The following is a 23,559-nucleotide window of genomic DNA, read 5'->3' as shown; positions in this document are numbered from 1 at the left end:
ATTATGACATCTCCATACATTCAAAATATCTTACAAATAGTTGTGCTTAAGAGATTACAAAGAAGATCATGGGAGAAATAGAAGATAGAAACTTTTCTAATCTTATTGATGAATCACGTTAAAGAACAAATGACATTGATATTGAGGCAAATTTATTTGAAATATAAGTGATAATAGCTACCTATATTTTGTTGCTTGAGTAACCAACTTTTAACTTTTTGTAATGTAGATATGTGAACAACAAAGGCCATGTGGTGGAACGGTTCCTTGCCATCAAGCATGTCAAGGAAACTACATCAGATGCTCTGAAGGAAGCTCTTTTGACACTTCTGGATCATCTTGGCTTATCTATATCCAAGATTAGAGGGCAAGGATATGACAATGCATCAAATATGAGAGGTGAATTTAATGGCTTGCAAAAAATATCATGGATCTTAATCCTTATGCTTATTATTTTCACTGTTTTCGCATTAATTATAACTTGTGTTGGTTTTTGTTGCTAGTAGTACTTGTTGTAAATCAATTCAAGACTTTTTTAGTACATTCAATTAATTGTTAGCACCACAAGCTCATGTTGCGAGAGAAGGGATGCCCTAAGGGCAAAAGAGCATGAAAGTATTATAGAAAAACTTGAAAGAGGTGAATTTATTACTTGAAAAGGTCGTCATCAAGCAACCAATCTTGCTAGACCTAGTGACACTAGATGGGGTTCACATTATTTAACCTTGCTTCATTTAGAAACAATATGGGAGTCAGTATTGCATGTTCTTGCTATTGTCCATGAAGATGGTCGTGTACCAACACAAGCAGCAGGGTTGGTAGAAAAACAGAGTTTCAAATTTGCTTTCATTCTAAAATTGGTGTTGAAAGTGATTGTAATCACAAATGAGCTCTCTCAAATGTTGCAAAGGAAGAGTGTTGATATTGTTCTTGTCATGAAGTTACTTGATGTTGTTAAAGCCCAAATGGCTATGATGAGGACAAATAGTGGTTGGGAGTGATTCTTTAAAAATGTGAAGGAATTTTGTGCTTTATAAGGGTATTCATGTGGTAGACATGGATGCAGAAGTACCTATTAGAGGTCGATCAAGGCGAGATGGATTCACAGTCACAAACCTTCACTATTATAGCACCAAGGTATTTTTTGTTATTCTTGATAAAAATAAATATAGAGTTGTGCCATCGGTCCAGTGAAGTTTCAAGTGAGTTGTTGGTTGGTTTTGTTTGCATTGATCCAAAGAAGTCTTTTTCTATGTTCAATTTGGAGAAGCTTGTTAAGCTTGGTGAGTTATATGATCAAGATTTCATAGTTGTTGATCGTGCAATATTAAGAGAGCAACTCGAGACATATATTGTCCATGTGAGAAGGCATGTTACTTCTAGTACTTGTGAAGATATTACATTTCTTTATAATAAGATGGTTCAGACTGAAAAGCATGACGTGTTTCCTTTAGTCTACAAGCTAATTGAGTTGATCTTATTATTACCTATGCTAACAGCAAGTGCTGGGAGAACATTTTTACCTATGTATATAATTAAGAGAGAATTATTGATGAGGACATTGCTGCCATTGATACAACCACACATCACTTCACCATTCGTAGCTAATCAGGGACCAATGACACGAGCTTGTGCACGTAAACTTAATTATAAGGTGAACTCGTTTCTTGCTGCTGAAGCTAATTCTTCTTTAAATGTGTTACTAAAGCCTTGCTACGACTTTATTATGCTCAGGTGTTTGGGAGGTGAACCATCTTGGAGTGGAGAAAACAACAAAGCAATAAAAGCTGTTGCACCCGAGATAATTTCGTAACTGCAGTAAGTGCATGTTAAAGAGGGCATATCTTCCAACTCCCAAGGCCGTTTAATGCAAATAAGTACTTGTTTGAAAGCTCCCTTCGTCTAATTGCTGGTGGATCAAGAATTAATTGGAGATTACACCCGAGGCGTCCAGGAACTGCCGAGAGAACTTCATGATTCCACCAGCCTGAGGGGATTTCGTAACTGCATCAATTACAAGTTTAAATGGGGGCATATCTTCCAACTCCCAAGGCCGTTTAATGCAAATAAGTACTTGTTGGAAAGCTCCCTTCGTCTAATTGCTGGTGGATCAAGAATTAATGGGAGATTACACCTGAGGCGTCCAGGAACTGCCGAGAGAACTTCATGACTCCACCAGAATTCCTTCTTTCTATTTCTCTATTTAAGCAACTAGCAGCCACCAAAGAACTCGGGTTTTTGTTTGATGTAAGTTTAGCCTTTGCTACTTCCTTGTAAACGCGTGTGTCGGCTAGACCACCCGGATACTTGAAACAGAACCCCAACTCTATCAGATCCGTGAGCGTCTGCGTTTTATCTTGTTCTTGCTTGTTCTCGATTGCTTGCAGGTTCAAGGCTGTTCTTGGCACGGCAAGAGCAGCAACAACAGGAGCCGGTGTTACTATCGCTAAGGCACAACACCCTTGTGGTTGTTGTAGTCGGATAGCACAACGTCGACCTCCACCCCAAATCGTAGTTATCAGGAGACGGTGTACCTGTCGCTCAAGGCGCCACACCATCTTGGTTGTGGTAGTCGGGCAGCCAACACCGTTCTCCAACAAGTTTTCCACCTCCATCATCTCTCATCGAAAGATCGGGCACCCTTCTACCCGTTGGGTTTATCAAGTGGTATCAAATTTCAGGTTGCTCGGTGAGAGATCTCCATCTTCCTTGTTTTATTTACCTACAGTCCACTTTTGCCAAAGATATATATTTAGAGCAGAACATCACCTAAAAACATTTTGAGCCTTTGCTTTACTACTTAGTTTTCGACTTGTTGCATTTACGGTTGCTGCATTTGTGTCGAGTTGCTGGTCCAAAGTTTCTTGCTGCTAGAGTTTCGAGTTCGCGCCACCTTGTTTAGATCACCATTTTTAGTTCTCTAGCTGTAGTTCAAAAAAACAAGGGAAAGGAAAAGGCAAGTGCACAAAAAAGCCGCACTGATCATAAAAAAAGCACGTACAAAAAAAGAGAAAAAAATCGCAGTAAGAATATTGGTAGATAAAATTCCATGTGCAACAAAACAAAGATAGTTTGTGTGCCATCGTTTCACAATTTTATAAGTCAGCTTGCTGTTTTGAGTATTTGGTGATATCATTTGTGTAACGGCTCACGTCTCTATTACGGTTTGGACTAGGACCAGCACAACACCATTGTGGAACGTTTATTCAACTTGTTGTGGCTAACGTGGTACTAGCTATTCCTTGGAACTATTGTTTTAGCAGCCACCTATAAATCCATAAATTTTTCTACAACACCACCAGGTTGTGCTAGCAGCCACTGTTATTGTTGTTCGTGCTGTTTGCCAGCGCCTCCTGCTTTGCGTGGTGAGAACTTGTAAGAACTTGTTTAACCAGTTTGAGAGTGAGAGATTACAACAATGATTCCTAGTAGTTTATAGAATCAAAGATATTTTTTTATTGTTTCTTGTCTTTACTAAACATGGCAGGTGATATGGACATTTTTGACCCAACCGAACGTTATATTGGAGGCATCATTCAACACTTGCCTTCATATGCCGGTAAATTCGATCCTCGTGCATACATTGATTGGGAGCTCAAGGTAGATGAGGAATTCGATGAGCATGATCTATCACAAAAACAAAAAATTTATATTGCCTCTAATGTGTTAACTGAGCACGCATTGATGGAATGGAAATACATTTGTAGGCACAACAAAGTTCCACAGTCTTGGGAAGAATTCAAATTTCATTTTAGAGATGCATTCATTCCTGCATACTATGTTGATCACTTACTTTCTGAATTAGACACTTTGAAGCAGGGTGCTAGGACTGTAAAAGAATTGTTGGGAACTTGTTCTCAAATGCTATGAATCAAGAACAAGGCAACATAAAATGTTAGATACCAAAGCCCTTCGTCCTTCGAATCATTATCTCCCTTCGGATATAATGAATCTTAGACGAAGGTCATAAAGGGCATACCCTCGTGATCATGATAAAGAGATGAAGAATATTCATGCAAAGTACAAGGAGTAACATAATTTAGATAAACATGACTATCAACCTATTTTTATTTATGTTACTTATGTAAACAATAATAGATTACAAATGTACCTTCGAGTTGAAGGGATGAGAATACAGGCGTGACGCAAAAGTAAATGCCAAGTCAGCGTGAACAGTACGGGAGTACTGTTCATCTATTTATAGGCACGGGTCGCAGCCCATGCAAAATTACATTAATGCCCTTTACATTTATCAATAACTCTATAGTAACTCTTCGAGGTCTAATCTGGCTTTTCATCTTTAAGTCGGTTTCCCTTTCCGCCGTTATGCCGAAGCTCTTCTGCGCATAGCTTCGTGATCGCCTTATCCTTCGTCGTGATTGCTGGCTCAGTTAAGCTTCGTCTTAACTATAATCTTATGTGCTCGTAATCCAATTCCGAAGATACCTGCTCACACATTTCACTTGGAAAACATTGTTAAATCATGTTTTTGAGGACCTTCGGAAGCCGAAGGCCCCCAACAGTAGCCCCTCACAATATTAATTTGCTGTATTGATAAATTCATATTGCGATTTGGACGAAGGCCTTAAGCCGAAGGTCCGAAAAAACACCTTCCCTTTTGCTAGAATAGCAATCAGTCTTTGACAAGTGGGACCCTCCAGTTTTCAACGCTCTGGGCGTATAAATAAGAGCTCATCCCGAGTCATTTGGTACGCTCTCTTGCCAACCATTTTTACTCACCCAACATTTAGCCTACGTGCAACAACACTTGCTTGGCCTTTTAGTTTTTAAAGCTTCAGTTTAGAGAGCGTTTTTCAGCGTTTGCAAAGATGTCTGAAGGTAAAAAAGTTGTTGGTGATTCGGGTGATTCGAAGCTAAGTCTTTCTGAGGAGATGCATCTGGGTTTTCTTCAATCAATGTCGAAGACTAATACAGAGAAGATTACTAAAGAAATCTTGGAGGGTTTATCTGAAGATACTGGCGACAGTGACAGCTATGATGTGGATAGTGGAGGTGAAGACTCCGAAGATCGACCCTGGCGACCAAGCCATGCAGTTTTCGGCAAATCAAGTATTAAAGAAAATCATCTTGTCAACATGAGGGGAAGATACTTCCGGGACTTGTCCGTCGTGACGGCCGACGAAGGAGAGAAGACTTGTCCAACTCCTGAGGAAAATGAAGTCGTAATATTTCGAAGCTTCTTGAAAGCTGGACTACGATTCCCCCTAAGCATCTTTGTTGTAGAGGTGCTGAAGATATTTGAAATTTACCTTCACCAACTTACCCCCGAAGCAATCATAAGGATGAATATCTTCGTGTGGGCCGTCAGAAGCCAAGGCCTGGAACCTGATGCGAAAAGTTTCTGCAACATACACGAATTGATATACGAGACAAAACCCTGGGGTAAGGAACAGTATCACAACAATTTTGGGTGCTACAACTTCGGCTCCCGGTCTGGATCAAGCTGCCCAGTGCCGACCTTTCGAAAGAGGTGGCCTGGTGACTGGATGACGGAATGGTTTTACGTGAAGAATGACTTGACATTACGGGAAGATATAAAGAAGATCATTATGCGTCCTATCTGGCAACGCTTCGGCCTACGGAGGCCGAAGGTGGAAATGAATGAATTAGCCGAAGAATGCCAGAGAGCCTTCGGAGTTGTTTGCTCTTTTATTGGGACGAGGGACTTGGTCCAGGAACATATTGCCTTCAGAGTATGGCCACTTGCGGAAAAATGGGAGATGCCGCAGGAGACTATTAAAGAGGCTGACGAAGGTGGACTAGTCAGGTTGAAGTATACTTTTAAGCTCGGAGATAAATTCGTTGAGCCAGATGATGACTGGTTAAAAAGCATTGAAGCTGTAAGTGATGAACTACTTGGGGTATATTCAAAGGCCGAAGATACTGCATTGTCAGCAGCCTTCGGAGGCCGAAAAAAGAAGAGACTGAACCGAGTGTTTGACGCCATTGGGTTCGTGTACCCCGACTACCACTATCCAGTGCGTGGTCAAAAAAGAAAGAGTACTTCTTCTGCGAAGGAAACTACTTCAGCCGCTCCTAGTGAGCCGGCGCCGAAGAGGAAAAGGGTAAAAGTTCTCACACACCGGCCACGTTATATTGAACTGGCCACAGTGCCTGAGTTCGCCGGTGAGACCTCTTCGGCCACCGAAGCTAAAGAGCCAACCCTACAGCCAGAAGTCAAAGAAGTGGCCGAAATGCCGTCGATAGAAAAGATGGAAGAACCAAAAACGGAAGAAGCGAAAACACCAGCTGAGGAATTGAAAATATCAGAAATTTTAAGTCCTTCAGAAGAAATTGAAGCAGCAAAAATTAAAAAGGGGCCAACAGTGACCCCAAAAAGAAAAAGAATGGTTAATGTGTTAGATGTTTTGGAAACAATTAAACTTCCAAGCACAACCCCAAAGAAGACTGGTGAAACTTCTGAGGCACTTGCTGAAGTATCCGTTGCCGAAGCTCCGAAGCAACAGACCGGAGTTGAAACCGGGCCTTCAGAACCAACCAAAGTAACACTTTTGGAAGTGGAAGAAACAAAAATTGCAAAGGCAACCGAAGGAATAAAAATGTCAGAGCCTACTTTGGTTGAAGAAATTGATACCGCTGCCCCCGAAGCATCTTCCAAAATACAAGATTACATTGTGCGTCATGCTTCGGGGAAAAACTATCTGAAGAAGAGATTTATGAAGCTAGTCACTATGCCAGAGAATTGAAATACCTGAAGGGGGCACTAGTGTTTAATGGGACAGACGAGGATGACTTCCTATACTGCCCTCCTGACAACAAAGAATTATCCGTCTGCCGGGAGATGGCTAGGAGTATGGGGTTTCCGAAGCTTGAAGCTGGATTATGCGCTATGACAAAGGAGGATCTTGCGGATAGCCTGGCATACATTAGCCTGAAGGTATGAGAACTGCGTGTTTGGAAATTTTATGACTTGTAAATCATTCTTTTATTCTTATACCAACTCTTTTACATATAGGGTTTAATACTAAGCAACGCGTTAAGAGCGCAAAAGAATGCTGAAGACGAGAGCTATAATATTGCTTTCAACAACCTACGATCAGAGGTCATTAAGCTGAGAAACGAAGCTCTGGAAAAGGATAAAATTCTGCTTACATTGGTGGACAAGGTAAAAAAGGACGAAGCTGCCTCAAAGGCCCAGACCGAAGCCCAAAAACGTGAAATTAAAGATCTTCAGAAACAACTGGCTAGAGCCAAAGAAGAACGTATACTTGAAGAGACAAAACGAGAGCTTAGTGATCAATTGGACAATCATTTAGAGGTAAGCGTTAAGGAGCTTCGTGCATCCCAGAGAAAATGCTATGTTAAATCCATAGAATGCGTTAAAAAGATAAAATCCAGCTTCGCCAACGTTGGCGCATTCTCTAGCGAAGAGAATTTCTCAAGGGGCAATCCCGAAGGTCCGATGGAATGGATCAGTCACGAAGCAGAGGCCTTCGAGGAAATCCTGAATAGCCGTAGTGACATATGCGCTTTTTCGGGTGCTAGAGGAATTGCTACTGTTCTGGAGAGGAGAGGTTGCAAGCATGTAAAATTCTTAGCGCAGTCCGAAGCTGCCTTGTCCTCCGAAGACATGAAAGACCCCTCAGCCGAAGCAAGCATGGTTGGCGGAAAATTCTTCACTGATATCTGGGACAACGGCGACCGAGAAATGGCGCAAGAAATTATTCAGAAGAGTGAAAAAGGCATCCATTATGCTAGGAAGGTGACTGAAGCTGCCGAGAAATGTACAGAGCCCGAAGGGCAAATAGGTATTAATTAGTGGTTTTTATTGTGTTGTAATTTTTAATTACAGACTTTGCTCGCGGTTTGTAATAGTAATATAGCCGTATCTTCTCTTCCCTCAGAACCTGTTGAAGCATCTCCGGGCCCCCACCCGAAGGGGGACGATGAAATTAGAAAAATGACCGAAGCCATTATGGACAAGGTTGTTGACCAGCTACTGAACGAAGCTGCAGAGATAGTTCTCAAGGAGGATTAAACGCTATTGTAGAGACATTTGGAACGTAACATGTGTAACACATTATAACTTTGAATGTAATATATAATCTATTTATAGTTTAATTCTTTACGATGCATGAAATTTTGCATACATACCATTTTTTGAGCCTTCGGCGAAAAAACACCTTCCCTTCTTTTCATGCTTCGTGAAGAAAATCCTTTCTATATGACAAGAATTTGCTTGCTTTTCTGATGAAGAATATTCAAACTTTGAGAAATATTCTCCGAAGCTGTATAAAAAAGTTTTGTGTTGCCTCTCTAATGAAGCTACACTTCATCTCGATTTGTCTTGTGCCTTAGCATGATTTTCTCTTGTCCAAAGTATTCTCCGAAGATCAACACTGTATCCCCTTCTTGTTCCACATGCAGTATGCTGTATGATGCTTATGTTATGCAGAATGATGTGATGATGTTATGTTATGCAAAATGATATTTGTGCCGCAGATACATTTCTCTGTAATAGAGCACACACACTTTTTATATCAGCGCTGACTTTCAGCGGAATCAGCGTTTATTTTTCGCTGTAAGCCTCCCTTAGGAGCTTCTTCGCTTTTTACTTTCAGCGGAATCAGCGTTTATTTTTCGCTGTAAGCCTCCCTTAGGAGCTTCTTCGCTTTTTACTTTCAGCGGAATCAACGTTTATTTTTCGCTGTAAGCCTCCCTTAGGAGCTTCTTCGCTTTTTACTTTCAGCGGAATCAGCGTTTATTTTTCGCTGTAAGCCTCCCTTAGGAGCTTCTTCGCCTTTTACTTTCGGCGGAATCAGCGCTGACTTTTCGTTGTAGGTTCAGAAAACTTACACTGCGCTCCCTTAGGAACGACTTTTTGCTGTTTCGATCAATTTGTACTGTGTTCGTTAGATCAAATTTTTGATAATACAAAGATCCTTCATGCCAGCATAAATTCGTAAGCTTCGGCAACTCAAGCCTATGGAAAAGACATATTTTTATTATGGTAAAAGACGAAAGTGTTACAAGAAATTGAAAAGGTAATTGTGCTGACACTTAAACTCTTCATAATTGCTCCTTATTTGACAAAAAGGTAATACTGAATGTAAAAATGAGAAAACTGCTGTTGAGGTAGGATATTTATCAATAAATGTGCTTCGACTCTGGCACAGTGCTATTTACTGTGCGAGCTTCGGACCCCTCTCTGAAGTCCCTCTGAAGGTGATTGTGCTGACTCCCTTCTGGCTGCTGTCCTCGCTGGGTCGGCGGTGGCGGAGGCTGGCTTGCCGAAGCAACAGAAGCTGCAGGGTGGTTGCCTACATATTCTGGAATATAAGGCGAATGATACGAAGCAGTGTGCATGACCTGCTTCGGCTGACTTTGTTGCGCTGCTGCTTCTGCTATCTCCTTCTGCTTCTGGATGGTGACATGGCACATCCTGGTGGTATGGTCCTTGTCTTCTCCACAGAATAGACAGTAAATTTTTCTTGGCTGATCTCCAAACCTTCCCCCGAAGCCCCTGGCGCCTCTGCCCCTTGGTGCTGGCGGCCGAAAAGAACTTTGCTGCTGCCCCGAAGCTTGTGAAGAGTATTGTGGCCTTTGTTGCTGGCTCCCTCGATCATCAGTTTGAGTAGAGTTATGAATTGACCTAACGTGCCTCGGGTGAAATCTTCCTCCGAAGCCCCTGGTCATTTCAGAGAACCTGAATGCTTCTTCCCTCCTTTGACGGAAGTCATTGTTAGCTCGAATGTATTCGTCCATCTTCTGGAGCAGCTTCTCCAACATTTGCGGGGGCTTCCTGGCAAAGTACTGTGCTGAAGGTCCCGGCTGAAGCCCCTTAATCATGGCCTCAATGACAATTTCATTGGGCACCATTGGCGCCTGTGCTCTCAGACGCAGAAACCTTCGGACGTACGCCTGAAGGTACTCTTCATGATCCTGAGTACATTGGAATAAAGCCTGGGCGGTGACTGGCTTTGTCTGAAATCCTTGGAAGCTGGTTATCAACATATCCTTCAGCTTTTGCCATGAGGTAATTGTCCCTGGCCGAAGAGAAGAATACCAAGTCTGAGCGACACTCTTGACGGCCATGACAAAAGACTTTGCCATGACTGCCGTATTGCCACCATACGACGATATGGTTGCCTCATAGCTCATCAAGAATTGCTTCGGGTCTGAATGACCGTCATACATGGGGAGCTGAGGTGGCTTGTAAGACTGGGGCCATGGTGTAGCCTGTAATTCTGTTGACAAAGGAGAAGCATCATCAAAAGCAAGATTTCCATGGTGGAAATCTTCATACCAGTCTTCCTCATTATAGAAACCCTCCTGATGGAGCTCTCTGCGTTGAGGCCTTCGGCTCTGGTCATCTTGGACAAGATGACGAACCTCTTCCGACGCTTCGTCTATCTGCCTCTGAAGGTTAGCTAGACGTGCCATCTTCTCCTTCTTCCGTTGAACTTGTTGCTGAAGCATTTCCAGGTTTTGGATTTCCTGGTCCAAGTCGTCCTCCGGAGGTGATGGACTGGTAGCCTTCCTCTTTTGACTTCGGGCCTCCCTGAGAGAAAGGACGTCCTGATTGGGATCCAGCGGCTGTAGAGTACCAGCCCCTGTCGCTGAAGCTTTTTTCGGCGGCATGACGAAGGTGATGCTTGCCGAAAGTGTTCAAGACTCAGAAAATGGAAGTGAGTTCACCGGAGGTGGGCGCCAATGTTGGGGACTTGTTCTCAAATGCTATGAATCAAGAACAAGGCAACATAAAATGTTAGATACCAAAGCCCTTCGTCCTTCGAATCATTATCTCCCTTCGGATATAATGAATCTTAGACGAAGGTCATAAAGGGCATACCCTCGTGATCATGATAAAGAGATGAAGAATATTCATGCAAAGTACAAGGAGTAACATAATTTAGATAAACATGACTATCAACCTATTTTTATTTATGTTACTTATGTAAACAATAATAGATTACAAATGTACCTTCGAGTTGAAGGGATGAGAATACAGGCGTGACGCAAAAGTAAATGCCAAGTCAGCGTGAACAGTACGGGAGTACTGTTCATCTATTTATAGGCACGGGTCGCAGCCCATGCAAAATTACATTAATGCCCTTTACATTTATCAATAACTCTATAGTAACTCTTCGATGTCTAATCTGGCTTTTCATCTTTAAGTTGGTTTCCCTTTCCGCCGTTATGCCGAAGCTCTTCTGCGCATAGCTTCGTGATCGCCTTATCCTTCGTCGTGATTGCTGGCTCAGTTAAGCTTCGTCTTAACTATAATCTTATGTGCTCGTAATCCAATTCCGAAGATACCTGCTCACACATTTCACTTGGAAAACATTGTTAAATCATGTTTTTGAGGACCTTCGGAAGCCGAAGGCCCCCAACAAGAATATTATCACGATTTTAAAATTTGTACCACGTTTGCTGGTTTAGATGAATGCATGGAAGATGTAATGACAAGGTTTACAAACGGACTCAATTCTGAAATTCATACTATGGTCATGCATGAAACTTATGGACACCTTTCTCACTTGTTTTTGCTTGCATGTAAAGCTGAAAAAGAGATCGTGTTATACAATTATACATGCACCGAACATGCGACACATAGTTCCTCTTTTTTGTCTCCTCTACATGCTGAACAAGAGCACAAAATAGAGAAAATTGATGTTGTTTTTCCATCATCACAAGAAGTATTGTTTGCTGACCCTTGTGATAGCGAAGAGTTGGTGGATAATTCACTTTTATTCAGAAAACAACTAGTGAATGAACATGTTACATCTGATATTGAACCAAACATTTTGGCTAAAAAGGAACATGTCATTTGTATTGCAAATGAAACTGAAGAAATAAATTTGCTCTCTTCTTTAAATACTTGGGGCTATATTGAGTTTGATGATCTTTGTGAGCTCAGTAATTTGGACAATATTTTATTTGATAGGTCAACTATGCCTTGTCCTTCTCATGCTATATTTTACTTTGATGGCAAGTACAACAATACAGGACAATTTTTAGTGCATAGAGTTTATATTTCATCAATATATAGTGTTTCTTCACTTTGCACAAATAAGATATTGGCATGTTCTCAAGAAGTGGAGAAATTATTGTTTCCATGTACTTTAGTAAAAGTTTCAGGTTTCTTTTTAGAAGATCATGATAAAACCTTAGTCATGAACATCAACCATGATGCAAAACTGAGGACAGTTTGCTGTCAAGAAGGGGAGAATGATGAGAACATAACCTGCCCAGATATGACCATGTCAATGGCTCCTGCTGCGAAGGTGAAACTCTTCCACATTAAAACTACCATCGATATATTTGAAGAATTGATATTGCGCCGTAAAGTGTGTATACTTTTATTTGTAGAACTTCTTACATGGATTAAGCGATGTGTTAAGGGTGCAAGGAAGGCTTTGAGGAACAAAGAAGTTGATTGGGGACCAAGTAATGATATTTTCAACATCCCTTAATCAGGCAATCATATCATCAGAATTGACCACATACCGTACACGCTAGAGTCGAGGACGACTCTATTGTAAGAAGGGGAGGATGATGAGGACATTGTCGCCATTGATACAACCACACATCACTTCACCATTCGTAGCTAATCAGGGACCAATGACACGAGCTTGTGCACGTAAACTTAATTATAAGGTGAACTCGTTTCTTGCTGCTGAAGCTAATTCTTCTTTAAATGTGTTACTAAAGCCTTGCTACGACTTTATTATGCTCAGGTGTTTGGGAGGTGAACCATCTTGGAGTGGAGAAAACAACAAAGCAATAAAAGCTGTTGCACCCGAGATAATTTCGTAACTGCAGTAAGTGCATGTTAAAGAGGGCATATCTTCCAACTCCCAAGTCCGTTTAATGCAAATAAGTACTTGTTGGAAAGCTCCCTTCGTCTAATTGCTGGTGGATCAAGAATTAATTGGAGATTACACCCGAGGCGTCCAGGAACTGCCGAGAGAACTTCATGATTCCACCAGCCTGAGGGGATTTCGTAACTGCATCAATTACAAGTTTAAATGGGGCATATCTTCCAACTCCCAAGGTCGTTTAATGCAAATAAGTACTTGTTGGAAAGCTCCCTTCGTCTAATTGCTGGTGGATCAAGAATTAATGGGAGATTACACCCGAGGCGTCCAGGAACTGCCGAGAGAACTTCATGACTCCACCAGAATTCCTTCTTTCTATTTCTCTATTTAAGCAACTAGCAGCCACCAAAGAACTCGGGTTTTTGTTTGATGTAAGTTTAGCCTTTGCTACTTCCTTGTAAACGCGTGTGTCGGCTAGACCACCCGGATACTTGAAACAGAACCCCAACTCTATCAGATCCGTGAGCGTCTGCGTTTTATCTTGTTCTTGCTTGTTCTCGATTGCTTGCAGGTTCAAGGCTGTTCTTGGCACGGCAAGAGCAGCAACAACAGGAGCCAGTGTAACTATCGCTAAGGCGCAGCACCCTTGTGGTTGTTGTAGTCGGATAGCACAACGTCGACCTCCACCCCAAATCGTAGTTATCAGGAGACGGTGTACCTGTCGCTCAAGGCGCCACACCATCTTGGTTGTGGTAGTCGGGCAGCCAACGTCGTTCTCCAACAAGTTTTCCACCTCCATCATCTCTCATCGAAAGATCAGGCACCCTTCTACCCGTTGGGTTTATGCAAATATAATTATGGATTAAACTGATGAACATGTATGTGAATTATGAATTAATGAGTGATGAATTATTGCTAATTTGGTGTTACATTGACGTGGTTTGTGAAACTATGAGTATAATTACTATTTTCTATTGTTAAATTAGTTTGAAATTAACTAAAAAATAAATACTATGTACATATTAATTTTTTTCTGCTCTGGCTCGCGAGCTAAACGAGCTCGTAAACGAGCCGAGCCGAGCCGAGCTGACTCTGTGGCTCGTTACCTTAACAAGCCGAGCCGAGCTGGCTCGTTAGCTTAACGAGCTAGCTCGAACTCGGACGAGCCGAGCCGAGCCGAGCTGGCTCGTTATCCACCCCTAGCTGCAGCTATAGGTGTACATTCGGGCCACCCGGCCTGGCCCAAGCCCGAAAAGGCCCGACACATTTAATTTCGGCTCAGCCCGGCCCAGTATTAAATTCGAGCCGTGTCGTGCCGACCCCTCGGCCCACGGTTCGGCCCATATTCAGTTAAACGTGTCGGGCTTTAAACGGGTGGCCCGAAAATAGTAAAGGCCTGAAATACAAAATTGGCCCGAAATACACATTTGGGCCCGAAAAACAAAATCGAGCGGTCGCGCAGGGGCGCAGCCGCGCAGGAAGGCTCCGGTCGTGCGCAGGGGCGGCTCCGGTCGCGCGTAGGGGCGGATCCGGTCGCGCGCAGGGGAGGCTCTGGTCGCGCGCAGGGGTGGCTCCGGTCGGCGGTCGCGCGCATGGGAAGCTTCGGTAGTCCGGTCGGCGGTCGCGAGCAGGGGCGACTCTGGTCGCGCGCAGGGGCGCTTCCGGTGGAGGCGTGGAGCCTGGAGCTGGGGGGCGCCTGGCCGCCTGGGAGGCCGAGACGGCGACCGGACGGGGACGGGACACGGGACGGAGAGACGGACTCGCGTTTTAGGGTTTCTGGGCAACGCAAGGCAAGACATAAACGGATAAACCTAATGGAATGGCCAAATGGGCCTCGCCTTCGCGCCTTAGGCCCGTCCCGTGGACAAGTGCAGCTACGCCTGTGCTACCGCCTGCCGCTGTCGAGGCCGTGGAGTGGAGGCAACCATTTTGGGCCTTTTCGTGCCTGTTAACGGGCCATTTCAGGTCTGCTTAAATGGGCCGGGCTCATGCCCGCCCGTGGGCCTCGGCCCAAGCACGGCCCGATGCATCGGGCCGGGCCGGGCCGACCCGAAATAATTTCGTGTCGTGCCGTGCTTGGGTCGGGCTTTTTTCGTGTTTCGTGCCAGCCCATTAAGCCCGGCCAAAATGTACACCTATAGCTGCAACACACTAGTGGAAGGTACCGAGGAAACTAGGTAAACATACAAGTTGTATTGCCGATATTTGCATAACTGATAACTAGATTTGCTTATAATTGTTGATGATTACTGCTCCTCTTTGTTTAGATAAATGAGGAGATTTTTTCAACCTCTTTCAACGGGTTCTGCAACTGGTGGTCAGGATAATACTAATGTGAATGATACGCCAATCGTGCAAACAAGAATTTAAGAACAATCAATTGTTGGGCATTTAATCTAGATGAAATAGTTGTATATCTAGCATTAAGAAGACAAATTGTTGAGCATATTATAAATGTACAAGATGAAGTTAGAAGAGCCTATATTTTGAAAGGTCCATGCCAACCAAGAGGTTTAGGTTTTCCTCATAGACAATATGGCCAGAGATCAAGACATTTTCAAGGACAATGGTTTGATATGATTGGTTGGAATGCAGTGAGTCAAAGGATGCATCCTATTGCTTTTACTGCTTTTCTTTTTAAGCAGCTAGGAAAGGGTGGTAAATATGAAGCTTTCACCAAAGTTGGGTATAATAGTTGGAAATATGCGGTTGAAAAGTTTAGATCCCATGCTGGTGGTGTTAATAGCATTCACAACAATGCTAGATTGCATTTTGATGATTTTAATAATCGAAGACAAAGTATAGATTCTATTATGTCTAGTGCTACTCGTGACGCTGAAAAGCTCTATAAAATCCAATTAACTTGTTCATTAGATTGTACAATATTTCTTTTGGTGCAAGGTTTAGCTTTTTGTGGTCATGATGAGTCAACTAGTTCCTTAAATAGGGGTAATTTCAAGGGTTGATTTATTAGGTAAAGGTTAAAATTAAAGAAGTGATTAATGCTTTTGACCGTGCTCCAAGAAATTGCATTATGACATCTCCATACATTCAAAATATCTTACAAATAGTTGTGCTTAAGAGAATACAAAGAAGATCATGGGAGAAATAGAAGATAGAAACTTTTCTAATCTAATTGATGAATCACGTTAAAGAACAAATGACATTGATATTGAGGCAAATTTATTTGAAATATAAGTGATAATAGCTACCTATATTTTGTTGCTTGAGTAACTAACTTTTAACTTTTTGTAATGTAGATATGTGAACAACAAAGGCCATGTGGTGGAACGGTTCCTTGCCATCAAGCATGTCAAGGAAACTACATCAGATGCTCTGAAGGAAGCTCTTTTGACACTTCTGGATCATCTTGGCTTATCTATATCCAAGATTAGAGGGCAAGGATATGACAATGCATCAAATATGAGAGGTGAATTTAATGGCTTGCAAAAAATATCATGGATCTTAATCCTTATGCTTATTATTTTCACTATTTTCGCATTAATTATAACTTGTGTTGGTTTTTGTTGCTAGTAGTACTTGTTGTAAATCAATTCAAGACTTTTTTAGTACATTCAATTAATCGTTAGCACCACAAGCTCATGTTGCGAGAGAAGGGATGCCCTAAGGGCAAAAGAGCATGAAAGTATTATAGAAAAACTTGAAAGAGGTGAATTTATTACTTGAAAAGGTCGTCATCAAGCAACCAATCTTGCTAGACCTAGTGACACTAGATGGGGTTCACATTATTTAACCTTGCTTCATTTAGAAACAATATGGGAGTCAGTATTGCATGTTCTTGCTATTGTTCATGAAGATGGTCGTGTACCAACACAAGCAGCAGGGTTGGTAGAAAAATAGAGTTTCAAATTTGCTTTCATTCTAAAATTGGTGTTGAAAGTGATTGTAATCACAAATGAGCTCTCTCAAATGTTGCAAAGGAAGAGTGTTGATATTGTTCTTGTCATGAAGTACTTGATGTTGTTAAAGCCCAAATGGCTATGATGAGGACAAATAGTGGTTGGGAGTGATTCTTTAAAAATGTGAAGGAATTTTGTGCTTTATAAGGGTATTCATGTGGTAGACATGGATGCAGAAGTACCTATTAGAGGTCGATCAAGGCGAGATGGATTCACAGTCACAAACCTTCACTATTATAGCACCAAGGTATTTTTTGTTATTCTTGATAAAATAAATATAGAGTTGTGCCATCGGTCCAGTGAAGTTTCAAGTGAGTTGTTGGTTGGTTTTGTTTGCATTGATCCAAAGAAGTCTTTTTCTATGTTCAATTTGGAGAAGCTTGTTAAGCTTGGTGAGTTATATGATCAAGATTTCATAGTTGTTGATCGTGCAATATTAAGAGAGCAACTCGAGACATATATTGTCCATGTGAGAAGGCATGTTGCTTCTAGTACTTGTGAAGATATTACATTTCTTTATAATAAGATGGTTCAGACTGAAAAGCATGACGTGTTTCCTTTAGTCTACAAGCTAATTGAGTTGATCTTATTATTACCTATGCTAACAGCAAGTGCTGGGAGAACATTTTTACCTATGTATATAATTAAGAGAGAATTATGTAACATGATTGAAGATGATTGGTTGAATGATCTAATGGTTTGCGATACCGAGAAAGAAGTCTTCAAATTCATTAATGATGAGCTTATTATTCGACGATTTCAATGTCTCAAAACTAGAAGGATGCAATTGCCTTTAACAATATGTTTGCTTTTTTATTCATATAATTTCCTTCTTTGAACTTGTATCATGTATTGATATAAAACTTGAATTCTATGCGGCAATAGTTGTTTCCAGCGTTGGTTGATTTTGTTATACGGTTTATTGGCCTCTATGAATTCTTGTCTTACGTCCGCCACTGCTTATACATATTTTTAGTTATACTTAATTCGTTGACTAAGCTATAAAATGGATAGAGTTGTTTCTATATTCAGAGTAGGTTTTAGATAACATTTTTAAAACTATATAGGAGAAAATATTTTTGTACACTTAAGATAAAGGAGTATATACTATCTGATTGATTGCCTGCGCACCCCATTTGGCATCTCTAGGTGCGTTGATCAAACGGTTGCCTCTGCATGCATTCGTGGGGTAAAAGATGCACCTACAGCTGCAACACAGGCTAAAATCACTTTCCTTCACTGCATGCACAGGTATGTAGGGAGGACTCCGTGTCCAGTGGGCTAAGCTCGCACGATCTCAGTCACGCCCGTTTATCCAACTAATCAGACGGATAAAATCTCTGTCCAACCTAGATAACATTTTTAAAACTATATATGAGAAAATATTTTTGTACACTTAAGATAAAGGAGTATATAGTATCTGATTGATTGCCTGCGCACCCCATTTGGCCTCTCTAGGTGCGTTGATCAAACGATTGCCTCTGCATGCATTCGTGGGGTAAAAGATGCCCCTACAGCTGCAACACAGGCTAAAATCACTTTCCTTCGCTGCATGCACATGTATGTAGGGAGGACTCCGTGTCCAGTGGGCTAAGCTCGCACGATCTCAGTCACGTCCGTTTATCCAACTAATCAGACGAATAAAGTCTCTGTCCAACCTCTATAGGTTTAAGGTCTTAATTGGACCAAGAGCTGAAGAGCAAAATGACCTTTAATATAATAGTTAAGACTTTCGAGTAGCACTTCTAGCCGTTCGATTCCGGGCGAATTTCAGACTTAACCTTGCTATGTCCGGAGCAGCTTGTGCTGCTTTGTCCATGTCCCAGTCTCCCTAAACATATCGTAGGCCCATCGATTTTTATCATGTCGCCATTTAAATGTTCGAGATGTTTAAAGCTACTCGCTTCGGTGCTGGTCGGATCAAGCAGATGATACGAAGTGCGTGCCACGCCGTTCCGTTTGCATGCACATCACTGGTGCCAAATGTGATGTCGTACAAGAAACACCAGGTGCCAAACACACATTCCATTTGCTTACACATTTGCAGTGCTGAATGCGACGCTTGCCTTTTTTTTCACTAGCCACAATAGTGACATCAGTAGCCGTAGTATACAGTGATGAACCATGAACGTGACGTTGCTTTTTCACTGGCCCAGATTGTCATCAGTTGCCGTACCAGCCCTTGCATCGGCGCTTTAAAACTCTGATGATGAACCGAAGTTGCTGTGTGATACGTACAGGTTTTGGTCGTGGAAGTTGCACCAATGACCGATCGTGCCCTTAAAAGAGCCAGCAGCATTTGGCGGCTGGTGGACACGCGCGCACGCTCGTTCAGATTCCAATTCGGGCCTGAAATCCCACAGCTTTTCTCTAATCACTTAGCAACAACAGTAGTAGCAGTGCTCTCGACCACGAAAATAAGCGTCAAGGTAGAAAAATGATCGAAGATGATAACGCCGACGGGCTAAAGTTTCTTTAATTGAGAATTACGGGTTTAAAAAAGTTATGGTATACGTTGGTGAAGGGTCCCGTCCAGGCAACACTAAATGTTCTGCAAAGGCAAAAACACCTTTTTTCACAACTCGATCATGTTTGATATGACGGCATTAGCGTTCTTTTTCTTTATGCACAAAAGATACGATGATGGGCTTACCCGGTGATTTTTATGGGTTTTAAAAATCATTACCTATCAAGTATGTGAGAACGGATACGTGTACATACTGTTCATGTCCGTTTACACATGAATAATTTATATTTGCCTTAACAACACATATGTATTTATTAATTACTATAAAATACATATATATCTGATATATCTATGACTAGTAGACTATTAACAAATGTAGTTTTATAGTAATGTTACAATCATTACTACAGAATGTGATATCTATACCGGTTAAGAACATACTATAATACCAGATTCCCAATCGATACTTTGTCATCCGGGATTAAAGATTTTAATCTTTCGTCCCGGTAGTATAAACCGGTACTGAAGAGATGTCTTTAGTACCGGTTCTTGGCCTGAACAGGTATTAAAGACAACCGATACTAAAGACAACTCTTTAATATCGGTTGTAAACTTTAATCGGTACAGAAGACCATCTTTAGAACCAGTTCTATTCAAGAACTGGTACTACAAGTTGGTCCAGGGGTCTATTGATATGTATATATGTGTCAATGCAAAGAACCAAAATAGATTTGTATATTTGTATCACTGCAGAGAACCAAAACAGATATCATAGAGTTGATAACACACATACAATATAAAACAAACATTCAACACACTAACACACACATCATCCAGCTAATCATCAACATAATCTGAAGGTTGACCGCATGGAACTCCGGATCGAGGTATCATTCTTGTTGTTCGTTCTCTTGTCTCGATCTATGGATTAAGTCTCTTTCTTGTAAATCCCTTTGAGGAGAAGATGTGGTTGGATGTATGGAATACTCCCTCCAAGTGATTCTCTCTAATCTTGGGCAATTGGTGAGGAGAATTGTTGTGCACAATTTATGTGGCTTGAACCGTTCACATGAATGGTTGGACCATACATGCACAAGTTCACTCTTCCCTCTTCTCGTGTGTTTTTTGTAATTCCTTAAAAACCATTACATCTTATATCTTGTGTTCTCTTTTTGAGTTCAAGATGGTTCGTCGCTGGAATACGTCGATCGTTGAGTCCGACTCCGACAACGACTTCCAAGAGATTCAGGAGGAAACCCCTACTCAATCAAGGTTTAAGCGAGGAAGGGGCTCTGGAAAGATCATGGGGGATGCTGGAGCCTCGGGGTCCCAAAGCACTCGTGGGCAGACACCTCGCACCCCAACTAGCCGGTCGCGTCCGGATCCAAATCCTTGTGCATGGGAACCCAAAAGCGACGAAGGAGGCAAGGATAATGTGATTGATCCTCCTCCCCCAGATGCTCCTATCGTCGGTGGCCTTGTCCTTCACAAGGCAAAAGCTCAAAGAAATTCTAACGAGGAGATCACCAATTTCTGTGCTAGCGGTGGCACACTACTTCTTCAAGAGATGTGTTTCCATAATCCAACACTTCGCAATCATGGCCTTCACATTGAAGGTAACCGCTTCTGGACTCTTTTACAAGTGGACTTCTACAACTTTGTCATCATGCCTAAGAAAAACCAACCCATCTTGCATCAGTGTCCTATAAATTGGAGTGAATGTGAAAAGGTTGGAGACAGTGAAATGACCTTAGCTTTAAGGGCTTGTGAGGCTAAGAGGATGAGAGACATAATGACTCTCACCTATGACTGGGATGATGATCACAACAACATGTGCAGTCACTTTCGGCGGCCAGAGGCCGCCAAAAATAAGCTATTTTCGGCGGTCTATAACCGCCAGAAAAAATCAACCGAAAACAAGCACTAAATTTTGGCGGCTGACACCTGGCCGCCAAAAATAACCTATTTTCGGCGGCCAACAGGGAAACCGCCGAAAATAAATGATAATTTTCGTCGGCCAGGTGTAGTCGCCGAAATTATCCCATGCTTATTTTCGGCTGCCTTAGTTGGTCGTCGAAAATTAATAATTCAGAGATTTTTTTGAAAAATACAAAAAATAACAGCAAATTCATCAACAATATAATCACAATAAAATGACAGAAACATTAAATCCATAATTACACACATTTAACAGATAGTTCACAACTGGTTCACGGTTCACAGTTGTTGGAACTTGCTCTCCTGGGCAAGTAGATCCAACGGGAGAGTGGTGAGAGTGTACGCAAGGTTTAACGACGAAAGGCAATAGCTATGTTAATCTGGCCTCTCAAGGGCACTGTACGGGGGTATTTATAGGTACCCGAGCGTCGAACATCCCAAGACAAGGACGGTTATGTCCTCGGGTACACGGATTATCCCAGAATATTCCCATAAAGGAGGGTTACAGACCGTCATTACAGAAAAGCTATTACAAATGAGGCCCGTAACTTGCCTGTCCATGCGGGGCCCGTTATAGTGAGCCGAATTCCACGTGGGCCTCCGGGTGAGATGAGGGACGCGGGACCGACGGACTTCGTCGGGGTCTGGCCTTCGTCTTGCGATGGAGAGGATGAAGGGCGACCGCGCCAGCCGTCACGCGTTCGTTGATGTGGCGACGCGACGAAGGCTTCGCACGAAGGGTAGCGTCTTTGCCTTCGCCCCAACATTTGCCCTCCGATGGACCAGTTCGACTGAGTCATCTGGTGCCGAAGACGTCGCTAGATGGTGGAGACGCTGCCCTCGCTCGAAGTGGTCCCGCGGGGTTTTTTGAGGTGACCGTTGATGGGATGTGGCACTGTTGGACTGCGGGTTTCCCGAAGCGTCGCGCCGTGTGTATAAAAGGGGGCGGCGCCGCGCGGGCTGACCCTCACCCTTGCTTGCGCCAGATAACCCTAATCTTTTTGAAACCGCTCGCTCGCTCGCCTGCCCTCCTTCTGCATCGGTGATCTGGCCCTCGTCAAGCAAACAGCACGCCGCCGCCGATGGTACGTAGCGATGTCATCTTCTTCCTCGTCTGCTGCAAACACGCCGCCGGACGATTTGTCATCCAAAGATACCTTGAGTGATCTAGCGGCGGCGGAGTTATAGTCGGGCCATACGGTGGAGTTTGGCATTTCGAGGATTTCCTCGGTTCGCGTGTAGGATATGCAGCAGTTAGGGTATTTTGGGAACGTCGTTGGGCGTGTCTCGAGGGCGGAAGAGGTTCCCGAGCCCGAGGGTGAGTTAGTCGTGTTTGAGGCGTTCTTCACTGTCGGCCTTCGCCTTCCTGCACATCGTTTTGTGGCGGAGGTCCTGCAGAGATTTGAGGTCCAGGTCCACCAGATGACACCTAACACCGTGGTGGCCCTCGTGAAGTATGTCTGGGCAGCGACTTCGTACGGCGGTCAGCCTTCCGTAGAGGTCTTCGCCAAGAATTACTGTCTGCATTGGCAAAAAAGAAAGATTGGAAACAAGATTGCACAGTTTAGATCGTGCACGTTCACGCCGAGGACTAGAAAGACTTCGGTGGAAGTCATGGAGTTAGTTCCCTGTGCTCGCAATAAGTGGGGCAACTGGTGGGATTATTGGTTTTATGTTTTGGGGAGCGAAGTCGAAGACCTCCCAGGGCTCCCCGCGGCCGTGATGTGCTCCCATTGCTATGTGGCATTCCCAGAATTTGAGGTGGCGGAGGATGATGAGGACAAAGGGGCCCTCCGGTGCGTTGCCCGCATGAGCAGTGGACGTGATTTGGTTGAAGAGTTCATTGGTTATGGAGTGTGGCCCTTGGCGCATGGCTGGGTGCTGGGCGAAGTATGCCCTCGCCAGATCCCTACTTTGGGCCAGCAGCTGGTGTGAAGTTCGGCCTTCTCTTTGGATCTGCGCGACCGAGATCCGGCCGCTTTCGTTCATGAAGTGGAGGACGGGGTGGTGAGGATTGTGGGGCGGTATGCGTCGAGGACAGAGGGTCTGCGGAGTTGGGATATCCGAGGGTCCAATGTTCGCTTGAATCAGGTCTTCGAATTAAACCGTTTGCCATACGGTGGCTATCCTAGAGATGACGCTGTTGCGGCTGCTGACCGCCGCGGGAAAAAACCAGTGGTCGTGGCTGAGGAAGGCCCTTCGCAGGAGGCTGCACCAACCACTAAGAAGATAAAAATATGTACTGTAGTGGGGGGTTGGGGGTCTCTGATCGTTTTGCTGTGGAGTTGATGGGGACTTGCGCGGCCCTCGGGGGAAGGATGTCTTCGCCCGAGCTCCGGGAGTCTTCGGCGCGAATGCTGAAGGTTATCGGGGGTCGATGGCCAAGGAACGTTCCGATCCCCCACGCGACCGGCGAAGACATATTTACGTC

General features: G+C 43.2%; 1 pseudogene; it reads right to left on the bottom strand.

The window, feature by feature from the left end:
* LOC103631332 (uncharacterized) overlaps positions 1–22,342 on the bottom strand; it is a 35,491-nt pseudogene extending 13,149 nt beyond the window's left edge.
* Between the last annotated feature and the right edge of the window lie 1,217 nt (positions 22,343–23,559).

The sequence above is a fragment of the Zea mays genome, chromosome 6, assembly GCF_902167145.1.
Source record: "Zea mays cultivar B73 chromosome 6, Zm-B73-REFERENCE-NAM-5.0, whole genome shotgun sequence".
In the NCBI taxonomy this organism is placed as follows: Eukaryota; Viridiplantae; Streptophyta; class Magnoliopsida; order Poales; family Poaceae; genus Zea; species Zea mays.
This window is presented reverse-complemented; position numbering and strand designations above follow the sequence as displayed.